Source organism: Tamandua tetradactyla, chromosome X (assembly GCF_023851605.1).
Source record: "Tamandua tetradactyla isolate mTamTet1 chromosome X, mTamTet1.pri, whole genome shotgun sequence".
NCBI lineage: Eukaryota > Metazoa > Chordata > Mammalia > Pilosa > Myrmecophagidae > Tamandua > Tamandua tetradactyla.
The window spans coordinates 167071347-167083696 of record NC_135353.1 but is presented as its reverse complement, the minus strand read 5'-3'; positions in this window follow the sequence as shown (position 1 = coordinate 167083696).

Below are 12350 nucleotides of genomic sequence, written 5' to 3'. Positions count from 1 at the left end.
TTTCCAAATATTGTCTCCCATTGTGTAGGCTGTCTTTCTACTTTCTTGATAAAGTTCTTTGATGCACAAAAGTGTTTAATTTTGAGGAGCTCCCATTTATTTATTTCTTTCTTCAGTGCTCTTGCTTTAGGTTTAAGGTCCATAAAACCACCTCCAGTTGTAAGATTCATAAGATATCTCCCTACATTTTCCTCTAACTGTTTTATGGTCTTAGACCTAATGTTTAGATCTTTGATCCATTTTGAGTTAACTTTTGTGTAGGGTGTGAGAGATGGGTCTTCTTTCATTCTTTTACATATGGATATCCAGTTCTCTAGGCACCATTTATTGAAGAGACTGTTCTGTCCCAGGTGAGTTGGCTTGACTGCCTTATCAAAGATCAAATGTCCATAGATGAGAGGGTCTATATCTGAGCACTCTATTCGATTCCATTGGTCGATATATCTATCTTTATGCCAATACCATGCTGTTTTGACCACTGTGTAGAAAGAGATTCTTAATGCTGAATGAGCCCACACCTGAGCTCTGGTTCACAGAATGTGTTTCCATAACAACGATCACTAACTTTGCTAGGTGTTTATTGGATATGCTCTATGCTGGGGACTTCTATGTGGGAAGCTTCTCGATACCCTTCACCAGTACCCCAGAATGGGTACTATAGGTATCACCTTAATTTTACAGGAAAACTGAAGAGCATGTCCCAAGCTGGTGAAGGCTGATGCAGAGCCTGAATGCACCCCTGGCATGCTCTGGCTCCTCTACTCTGCTCCACATCTGCTCAGGCTCCAACTCTCTACAAACGATTTTGAAACCATCTCTTCTCACTTTTCTCCAGAGCTCATCCTTCCAAAAGCTTTTCCAGCGTCTGTGCCTCCTAAATTCAGCCCATTTCCCACCTCTTGCAGACATTCAGCTTCTCCAGGAAACCTGATCATGTCCCTCGTTGCTTACAACCCTTGAACACTCCAAAAAATAAGGTTTCAGCTCTTTCACACAACTACAAATCTTGTGTCTGCCCTGGAGCCTTGTCCCTTACCACTGACCCTGGAGACACTCCATCTCCATTTCTATGCCATCTCCTTCTCCTGGGCCTCCGAGGTCACCCTCATGACTGTGCACAGCATGGGGCTATTCTCTCCAACTGGATATATCTTCAAAGCAAACTCCTACTCACTCTTCAAAACCCAGAACAAATGACATTTCTCCAGTGAAGAATTCACTCAATCTTTCAAGGTAGGGTGTTTTAGTCTTCCAAAGCTGCCAGAATGCAACACATCCAAGAATGGATAGGCTTTTCATAAAAAGGATTTATTTAGTTAAAAATTTATGGTTCTTCAGAGGAAAGGCAGCTGACTTTGATCTGAGCTTCTCTTTTAACATTGGAGGTGCACAGGGCAATGTGTGCTGGCCTTCTGTTCTGGCTCCTGGGTTCCAACGGCCTTCTGTGGGGCGATTCCTTTCTGCATCTCCAAACATCTGGGCTGAGCTGTGAGTGCTGAGATGACATATGCTGAGCTGCTTGGTCTGTGCGACCTTGAGCTCTCTTCTGACCTCTCTCTTTTAAGCCTCCAGATAATTAAATTAAACATCCCTCATTATGGAAGGCATTCACCTCAGCTGAATGCAAATGTAATCAGCCATAGATGAATTTCACATACTGATGATTTAAGGCAACAGAAACAGAACAAGGGGCATCATCATCTGGCCAAGTTGACAGTTGAACCTAGCTACCACACAGGGAAAGGCACTCCTCTATATTTACATATTACACTGCTGTTATGTTATATTATAATGTATCTGTCTGTACTTTGGTCTGTCTGTTCTCTCCACCAGTGTCTGGGTCATCAGCTTTTTAAGGCCAGGGAAGATACTGTTTCCCAAGTTTCATCCTTTCTGCTCACGCTGACACATGACACTTGATTCCCTAGCATGGACACTACCTGGATACTGGATAAACCTCTCCAGCACAAGGGAGGCTGGGCATCAGATGGCTGTACCTGGTCCAGCTTCAAGCCTCCCTGGTTGAGTTGCTGAACATGCCATGTCCCCAGAGCTACCACTTCCCACCTCTCTTGCTGCAGATGGTACAGCAAGGAGAACTCTGTCCTCAGTCCCCACTGGTTGGGCCTTTGCTGCTGGCACACCTAGCCTCTGTGATTACAGTGGCAGCTTGTAATTTGCAGATCTGCAGTTCTGACCACCTCTGTAAGGGTTGACCTTACGTCAGCTTAGTTCCACCATCCCCAGTCCTGATGTAGGTTCATTTCGTGCAGTTCATCACTGAAGTTGGTGTGACTGTGACTGTGGGTGACTGGCCCATGTTTTGTGCTGAACTAGGGATGTGTTCACTTAGGAAAAGGGCCTGGTAGGTGAGGTCTGTCCACAGTGATCACTAGTGAAAGAGGCTTCATCGTCCTCAACTTTAGGGTATCATTCGACATGGAAATCATATAATTGAATCTGAAGAATATTCAGACAAAGACAAATAAAGGGCAGCAACTTCTGCCACCCCATTAAAGAAGGATCCAGGGAATGAACCCATAAATGTTAGGGAACCACTTGCCCAAGAGATGATCCTAGCTGCAAGGATAAAATAAGAGGAAAGCATCAGCCAGAGAAGTTAGAGCTTAAAAAGTCACTTGTTGAAATGGAAAGCGCCTTTCCAACCATGGCAGAGGGAAAACACCCGTAGAACTGAGAAATTTAAATTGCACAGTAAAACGCTGCCAGCTCATGAAGAGACTGATACACATCACATATTCAAATGCAATAAATACTGTCAGGATTCATTACCCTTAGTCTGAAGAATTTGCCACTGACTACTTTCAGAAAGCAGATGTTGAGCACTTTTATCCCCACACTGAAATAAAATTTCAGTGTGAAATTTTATTCCAGGACCAAAGTCAAATGATCTACCCAAATACAATCATCTCAATTTTCTGGAAATGAGGAAAAAAAGTCCATTTCTGCACTTTTCAAGTTACAGAATGTAATATCATTCTTTGGTTCAATAAAATCTTTTTTCGTTGGCTCTCCAGAGGCTGGGCAAATTGTCAAAAGGCAAGATTTTCTTACTTTTGGTCTCTTACTTCATTTTGCTTCAGTGGGAAATCCCAGCTTGTCTTCTGAAATTGCCATACTTGCAGAGCTGGAGACCGGTCAATCCATTGTACTAAGTTTAAATGGTGAAAAATTGGATGTAAACAAGCTTAAATATATTATATAGAGGTGCTCTCTAAGTGTTGTAGTCATAGATCCAAAGTCATTTCCTTAAGGAGGTAACATCTGACTCATTCATGTAGCTAATAATCCTTGCAGTAAATAATGTACGCTGCTTTTGCAAATTTGGGTAACTAATTGCCTTCCTGCTTCCCATATACATTCCATATAGCCAGGTATGCAGAATTTACAATCCAATTTCCCTCTCCAGGTCAGTTCCTGCCCTTATCAAACAGGTGTTTCATCTCCCGTTTTCTCCAGTTAATACAGAGTACTATTATGGCCTTTAAAATAATTACGCCACCCCATGCAGAGCCTTCCTCAATACCAATATTGAAGAAACAACTTATAGCTCATTAAAGGGGTGGTATTTTTTGTAAAATGGAAATAATGATCAATCTCTGCAAAAGTAAGAGAGGTCATTACATCTCAGAACTTTATTGCATTCCGTTGACCTCAAGAGGGCTACACTTCCAGGCCAATTCTTTAATGAAAGAGTAATAAAAGAATGTTCAAGTATCTGGAAATATGGCTCACTCTCCTGGGGAAAATTATTATTTTATTGTCATTAAACAAAGTAAATGTTAGGGAATCATTTGTTCAACAGCTATGCTAGAATCTGTAAAACACTGTCATCACATACACAGACTATTCCCATAGAGTATTAACAGGGGCCTCATAAAACACCAAGTGTAAGGCTACTGGAATTCGTTTCTTTATGCCATTAGCACACATTCTCTCCATATACAGAAAACACTAAGCAGACACATGCAGGTGAGTTTACCAATGAGTGTAAAAGAGTAACAGCAAAATTCTGTATATGATCCTTGATGGGGTCTAACAAAGGAGGAGAAAAGGCTCAAAAGGAAATTATTGGGACATCCGAAAAAATTAGAATATAGACTGTAAGTTTTATATCAATGTTAAAGGTCTTGAACTTGACAACTGGACTTAAGGTGGTTACATAGGTGACTATCCTTGTTCTTGGGAGATGCACATTAAGTATTCAAGAAGCATGATATATATAACCTACGATAAGGTGTTCAGAAAATGGACAGATAAATACACAGACAGATAGATGACAGATAGATAGGCAGATGACAAAGAGATGGATAGAATAATACAGCAAATACGACAAATAAAATTGGTAGACCTGGGTATCTTGGAGGATAGGGATATGTTGGAGTTCTCCATATGGGGTTTGCATTATTTTTGTAACTATCCTATAAGTTTGAAAGTATTTAAAAATAAAAAGATTTAAAAAGTGAAAGAGCGCAGCAGCATTTCACTTCACTTGACAGATTAAAACTTCTTCCCAACGTCTACTTGCATACACTCTGGGAGCGTTCACAGTTTGGTGTTCTGGACCAGTCTTGGAGCTTCAAGAAGCCCTTATTTCATACAAGACACTTTAAGGTTTGTGATAGGCAGAATAATGGCCCGCAAAGATGTCTACGCTATATTCCAGGGAACCTGTGAATATGTTACCTGATATGGAGAAAGGGACTTTGCAGACATAATTAAGATAAGGACTCTGAAACCAGATTAGTATCCTGGATTACCTAGGTGGGCCCAACCTCTTCATGGGAGTTCTTAAAGGCAGAGAATTTTTCCTGGTTGGGAACAAAGAGATGTCGAAAAAGAAGAAAATCAGAGATAAGGCATGGGGAGGACTCAACCTGGCACTATTTTTGGGCTTGGAAGATGGCAAATTTTCCCCAGCAGAAACGGAAACACGCCCAGCCCAGCAGTCAGCAGAGAAACCAGGACCTCCGTCCTACAACCATACAGAACAGAATTCTACCAGCAAGCTGGTCTTCTTTTCACCATCCATTCATTTCCTACTCCCCAGAAATTCCCCCCTCTGAAATGTAGACATAATTAAGAAGGCAACTAACATGGCTTCCTTCCTCTGTGTGTGCACTGCCATGAAATATTCAGAGCCCAATTAGGTTTATTACTGCTCAGTTCGAGCTGTAATAAATTCCTTGCATGTGATTTCAATGCTAGTTAACATGTTCCAAAGAACATGATTATTGGAAGGAATGACTGTCTCATGATTAAAAGTAATTCTCAAAATTATGACTTATAATAATCTAACACTCACACAAAGCCTTTTTTTGTACAGATGCATTGGTTATAGTTTTATTATATAGATACAGTATATAGTTATATTATAAAATACAATGATAATTCATCTACTCATTTTAACAAGAGTTGCTAGGAACGATTTCCTCTTCAAAGTCATACAGTCTAGAACTGCAGTATGAAATATCAACTGTTACCATAAGCTGGGAAAGGTTTTATTTTATTTTTATTATTTTTTGTATGCTGCATGGCAGGGTCACATTTCATTATTTTTCCATGTCAGTATCCCATTATTGCAGCACCATGTATTGAATTTTTGTTTGTTTGCTTGTTTGCTTGTTTATCTTGGGAGAAGTCCATGGGCCAGGAATCAAACCCAGGTCTCCTATATGGCAGGTGAGAATTCTACCACTGAACTACCCTTGTACCCCCGAAAGTCTTTATTTTAGTTTGATTTTCTAAGGAAAATGGAAAACTCTGCTGAAATCTTCCACCGACTTTTGCCAAACATGAAGGTCAAATCAGCAAAAGGTAAATAACTACTGCAACTCATGCAGCAAGGAACATCTTGCTAATAGTATCCCAGCTCCTAAAACAAATTCCATACCATGGGTTGGCTTAAACAACAAGAATTTATTGGCTCATGGTTTTGAGGGTAGAAAAGCCCCAAATTGAGGCATCATCAGAATGATGCTTTCTCCCCAAAGACTGTGGTATGCTGGGGCTGGCTGGTGGCCATCCTTGGTCCTTGGCTTTTCTGCCGATTGACAGTGCACATGGCAGTGTCTTCTCCTTTCTCTTCTGGGTCCTGCTGACTTCTAGCTTCTGGCTGCTACTTATGGCTTCTTTCCATTTCCAATTTCCTTTCTGTATAAGGACTTCAGCCATACTGAATTGAGGCCCAACTTCATTCAGTTTCGGCACACCTTAATTAATACAATCCTCAAAGGTCCAATTACAAGTGGGGTTCATACTCACAGGACCAGGGAATGGGACCTGAACATGTCTTTTGTGGAGGATATCATTCAATCCCCAACAGAAGGTAAACATTTTTTTCCTGGGTGATTAAATTATGAAATTCTATACTCCAAAGTCATGTCTGATGACACACAATCAATGAAAGTTTTTGACCTAGTCATTGCATGGATTCTAGTTTTTCAAGGTGTGTGTGTGTGTGTGTGTGTGTGTGTGCTTGGTGTGATGTGATTAATTGTTCAATGTGTACTTTGGAAGAATCTGCAAAAGGTGAATGGTGGTAAATGAGAAGAAAGTGAAGGAAGGGGCATTACCTTTCATGGAAGGCCAATAATAAATGAATAATGAATCATGGAATAATTGCAATAGCAATTCTTGTTAAAATGAATAGATGAATTATTATTGTATTTTATAATATAACCATATACTGCATCTGTATAATAAAACTATAACCAATACACCACTGATATATGTTCACCCCCTATCAGATGCCAAGCAATTTGCTAAGTACTAGTCATACCTAGAAAGCCATCTTCTTGGCTGAGCCTCTGTTTTTTATTAAGGAAATGCTTTTCATGCAACCATAAAATTCTCTACCAGCTAATAGATGAGATAAACTCATAGCCTTTGGATCTTAGCCTGGAGCCATAAAAGAATATCTTCATTTTCATTTCTATTGGTGGGGCCTGAAAAACAATTGTACCACTATGCCATTCTTACTGTTGTTATGTCCTGCATAAAATCAGGCTACTGACCCTTACTTTTTTCTTATGCTTTTAACACACATATAGACATTCTTGATCCATAAACACAATCTCTGTCATTCTTTTTTTTTTACTTTGTTTTTGAAAAAATTATTCTAAACAACTTATTTTCCTGTCATCCTTTTGAATATTTTGAATTGATATCCATGCCACGTTTTCTATTGCTACTGGTGACCCAGACTTTCCTCAAGTGGAAAGCTATCTTGAGAAGTCTTTGTGTATCTATCTTAAAAATATGGATCTCATTTATACACCTGTCAGAGGAAGGAGATCAGCACAAACATTTCAAAATCTGTGCTTTGCATAGTATATAATTAAGATAATTTCTCCTTGCTTCATTCATCTGCTGATGACTCAAACTCATTCACTGAAAAATATTGTATTAACAAGTTCTCTATCAGTCTCGTTTAAAGTATTTTAACAATAATGATATGCAAAAGTCAATATTCTTTATTACCCTTAGCAAACTGTGTTCCTCAATCCACTTGACAATTTAAAATTGCCATTGGGAAGAACTTGACTTTCAAGAAGAATTAAATGGCATTTATTGTGGTGACTGATTATCAGCATAAGAACCATGCATCTTTCTACTACAGTAGAGGAAGTAATTTAATTAGTCTGTTATTGTAAATGTCTGATTTTAATACATTAACTTGTGGCCTATGGCTGATAGAAAAGAAATTAACAATGACTCTTTTTGACTGTGGAATGAATTAGACTTTCCAGAGCAAGAAAATTAATTATAAATGCTCTCTGTTTAAGATTGCCAGATTGTTTAATGATAAATGATGTAATTATTAGATGTCAAATATACAAATAGTCATGCATTGACATTTCAGCTTATTAATTCCAACATTCACTGCTGTGTATAACATATTCATTACATTTAATTGCTCAGGAAAGGAAAAAATAATCATTATACTCCTAGTTCTCCCTGTGATTTTTAGGCAGTAAATTTCTGGAGACATTGAATGCTAATGCACTATATCTCTGATGACAGCCTCATGTTTCACTTTGGGTCAAGACCAAAATAAACAACAAGAGTCAGTGCAAAGTAGGCTGAGGCACCAGAAACAACTGAATTATGAGTTATATAAAGTTGATCCTTAGTCCTTCCATCTGTCCATTTGCCCTCCTCTCCTCTACCCATTTTTGTGGGTATGTGGCTGTTTGACCAAGGCCTTGATGCTCAATTCTAGGATTTCAGGAGTTTATTCCTTTCCCCCAAAATGCCCTCCCTTATAAACCAAAATCAGTGCCCCCATTCTTTTGCAAAATGAGAGCAATTATATAATATGGAAAAGAATTCAGGTCCCCCCTGCCCATCCCATGACAACAGATATAAAATCTGTAGCTGATGAAGTACTTATTTTTTTAAATTCAGAAATGCTCTCAGATAATTTTTTATTGTATCCATCCAATTTCTGACAGTCAATTTTATGTGTCAAGTTGGCTGGGTTACAGTTGCTGGTTATTCAACCAAACACTAATTGTCAGTGCTGCTGTGAACATATTTTATAGATAGGATTAAGATACATAATCAGATGACTTCAACGAACAGAGATTATTGTGGGTTATCTAGGTGGCCCAGTGCAATCAAAGTCAGAAAAAGGAGGTGTGACAAAGGAAACCGAAGTTGGAGTGATGACCTTTCAAGGTGAAGAAGAGGTCATGAACGAAAGAATGTAATACTCTCTAGAAGTTGGGAAAAGCAGAGAAGTGCATTCTCACCTTGAGCCTCCACGAAGAACAACAAGGTCAGTCGGCACCTTAATTTTAGCTCCAAAACACCCACTTCAGAATTCTCACCTGCAGACCGGTAACATAATTAATTTGTGTTCTTCCAGTCCGCTAGGCTCACGGAAATTTGGCACAGCAGTAACAGAAAACTAACGCACCATCTCATACATTGGAAAGATCATTATGTCAACGTGTGAAATCTATTATTTATCCTATCTACAAACCCTGCTTCAAGGCCTATATAGAGAGTCACAGGCTCCTCCGATGGCTAAAAGGCAAGCTGGGCCCATGAGCTCCCTGCAGGCCTCACGGCACCAGTTGTGAGGTGAGGCCTGGTGCCAGGTCAAGTAAGAAGGCAGGACTTTGAATGAGAAGACCCCGGTACATTCTGGTGTGCTTCTTACTGGCTGTGTCGTCCTCACCAGAGTTGTCTGCTGTCTCTGCACGGCCACAGTGGAAGTCGGAAGACACCAGGATATTGGTGAACCTCCTATGATTCAGCTTGTCCGAAAGTTCCCACCACACAGCCTGTCACCTACTAAGTGTTCAATAAATGACTTTTTGCTCCCTCTGGAAGCAGTGGCCCCAAATAAGAGAGTTTATGCAAGCAATTTACCCACACCCTGAAATGGGTGTTTCCAGCACTCGGGGTATTTAGCAGTCTAGAAGGGTGGAGCACGTCAGAGCTCTGTGAGCGGCCAGGGTACAATAAGACTGCACAACCCACTTTCCCCAAAGGGGAGTAAGTGCAACTTTCCCTCAAGATTAAAGCACAGATTTCCCTCTTAGGAAAGACACTCTGCTCACCTCATTAACAAAATCCACTGAGTAACTTTTTGTGAGTGACAAAGAATGAGAGGAATTTGGGGGCAGTAAAGAAGACTGCCTCACTCAAGGCTGCATTTGAAGAGGGTGAGATTCCCACTTCAGCTGGTAAGTTCCACTCCCTAGACATGCTTGAGAAGAGGCACTAATGAAATCAACTCCATTCACATGTAAATTTCTAAATGACCCCCAAATTAAGTTCTTACAAGTGACTTAAACAGCAATTGGCTTCTTGATAAACCTGCTTTAATATATGTTTCTTAGTGAATTACACCAAAAAGCTTATTTGGAGGGTAATGTGGGCTGCTCAGGTTGGCTTTGGCCTACCTTAAATGGAGGCAGGTCTTTCTCGGGCTGATTCTGTAATTCATGCAGCACCTCTCTCCAGAAGAGAAGGCTGTAAGCGTGACAGTAGAGAGGGTATTTTTCCCTCTCCCCCTGAGTCATAACCATATTGCACATTTTCACAACCTTCCGTCTTCTGCTTCTCAATCCAAATGATATGCCAGATGGTGAATCCCAGGAATCATTTAACAGGTTTGGCAAAAATTCTAAAAGTCAAGTCATTTTGAAGGCTATATTTGAAGCAAAAGTGGAGTAAAAAAGCATAGAGAGCCAGAGGCTGATGAAATAGTGTCACATGAAATGGAGCAAAAGATTTGTAGTCCTACTGTAGTGAGTTCTGAATAATCTTCACAATATATAGGCAGGAAAACAAGGTTCAGAAGAAATTAAAGTCAACCATGAGAGAGCATAAAAGATTACTTGATTGTTTACAATTAACTGCATCTATGTCTCACCAGATTGTCCCAGTGTATTGCAAAGACTTCAAGAGATAAATGTAGAAACATTATCAGCAAACTCTGAGAATTGTAGACGGTGGGTAAAATTCCATGTGACAAACTTCGGGGAAAGGCCCCAGTTTTCAAAAAAGGGAGGAAGGGTCTATTTTAGAGATTATATGTTTTTTAGCATCATGCTAATTCATAGTTAGGATTTAAACCGATAATGCAAATTTACCATCACGTCCTTCATTACTATGTTACTAGATAGAGAGAACATAGGAGAACTTTCCATACACCCAACCATCATCCATCCATTCATTTAGCAATTAATATATAGGTACCACCAAAACCACGTATTATGATAGACACATGGCAAACAAAGGGGTATCATGTAATTTACTACCTTGAAGGAGCATTTTAGTTAGAATGTGTATATAGAGAAATATGTTACAGAAAAAAGGACGGCATATTTACAAGATTCTAGATGACAGACAAATCACTCTCTGAGAATGTTACAGAAGCCTTCCCTGAATGTTGGGGGATCCTCCTTCCCTTTTTGAGTCTATTCAACAAAGCATCCAAATGGCAGTCAACAATCTAATCTTCCTTGGTGGCCAAGCCAGAGCTAGATAATCTCTAGAAGTAAAGCTTCTCTGACAAAAGCTTGGAGAGATGGCCCAGGACTGATGCCCATGTACGGCATCCACTGTACTCTTCTGAGCTGACGACGAGCCAGATCACCAGGCATGGCCAATCTGACCTGCTCAACCAGGACAGGCAGAAAAAGACAGCTTATGGGACTGTTCAGGCCACCTCACCAGTTCAGCACTGGGCTCACCCCGGGGTTCTTTTTGCTTGGGACCAAGGAATGGAGGAGAGCTCTGGCCCTTCCAATGCAATCGTGAGAATGAGAAGAAAAGACAAAGCCTGGCAGCCATGCCCATTGGTACAAAGTTCCTCTTCTCTCCCTCACTGATCTATACCACACTACATCTCTTTGCATTCAGTGGAGACAGAACTTTAGGAAGGCAATGGGGAGGGGAGCCATGACCGCTTATGTGCACCTACTGGCTTATTCCTCACCAACTGGTGTGGGGAAATCAGAAATCAGAATGGACCTTTTGGCACTGCACACTGGGAACAACACTTTCACACATACTCCATTCGATGCAGTTAGCGTAAACCAGGAAGAGAAAGGTAAACCACACACTGGGATGTTTTCAGTAGAGCCATTATTGATAAATGAATATTAGGTGATAGAAACTGGGCTAAGGTAAGCATACATCCTCCCCTTCTTCAGCTGCTTGTAAAAAAGTAAAGTTCAGCTGGTCATTAAATGAGTATCTGTTGAGTACCTAAGATGAACTAGGCACTGTTCTGGGTGCTATGGAAACAGATATGAACAAGGCAGAAATGATGCTTGCCCTTGTAGAACATTCTAATTTAGAGGTCAGCAAATTACAAGGGATTACAAGCCATGTTCAGGGTGCCACATGTTTTGGTAAATAAAATTTTATTGGAACATAGTCACACCTGTTCATTTATGACCTGTTTATGGTTGCTTTTCTGCTACGATGACAGAGATGCATAGTCCCAACAGGGACTGTGAGGCCCACAAAGGCAAAAACACTGACTCCCTTGCCCTTTGTTCTAGTTTGCTAGCTGCCGGAATGCAACACACCAGAGATGGATTGGCTTTTAATAAAACGGGATTTATTTTGTTGGTTCTTCAGAGGAAAGGCAGCTAACTTTCCACTGAGGTTCTTTCTTATGTGGAAGGCACAGGATGGTCTCTGCTGGTCTTCTCTCCAGGCCCCTGGGTTCCAACAACTTTCCCCGGGGTGACTTCTTTCTGCATCTCCAAAGGCCTGGGCTGAGCTGCAAGTGCTGAGATGAGGAATGCCGAGCTGCTAGGCTGTGCTACATTGCGTTCTCTCATTTCAGCACCAGCCAA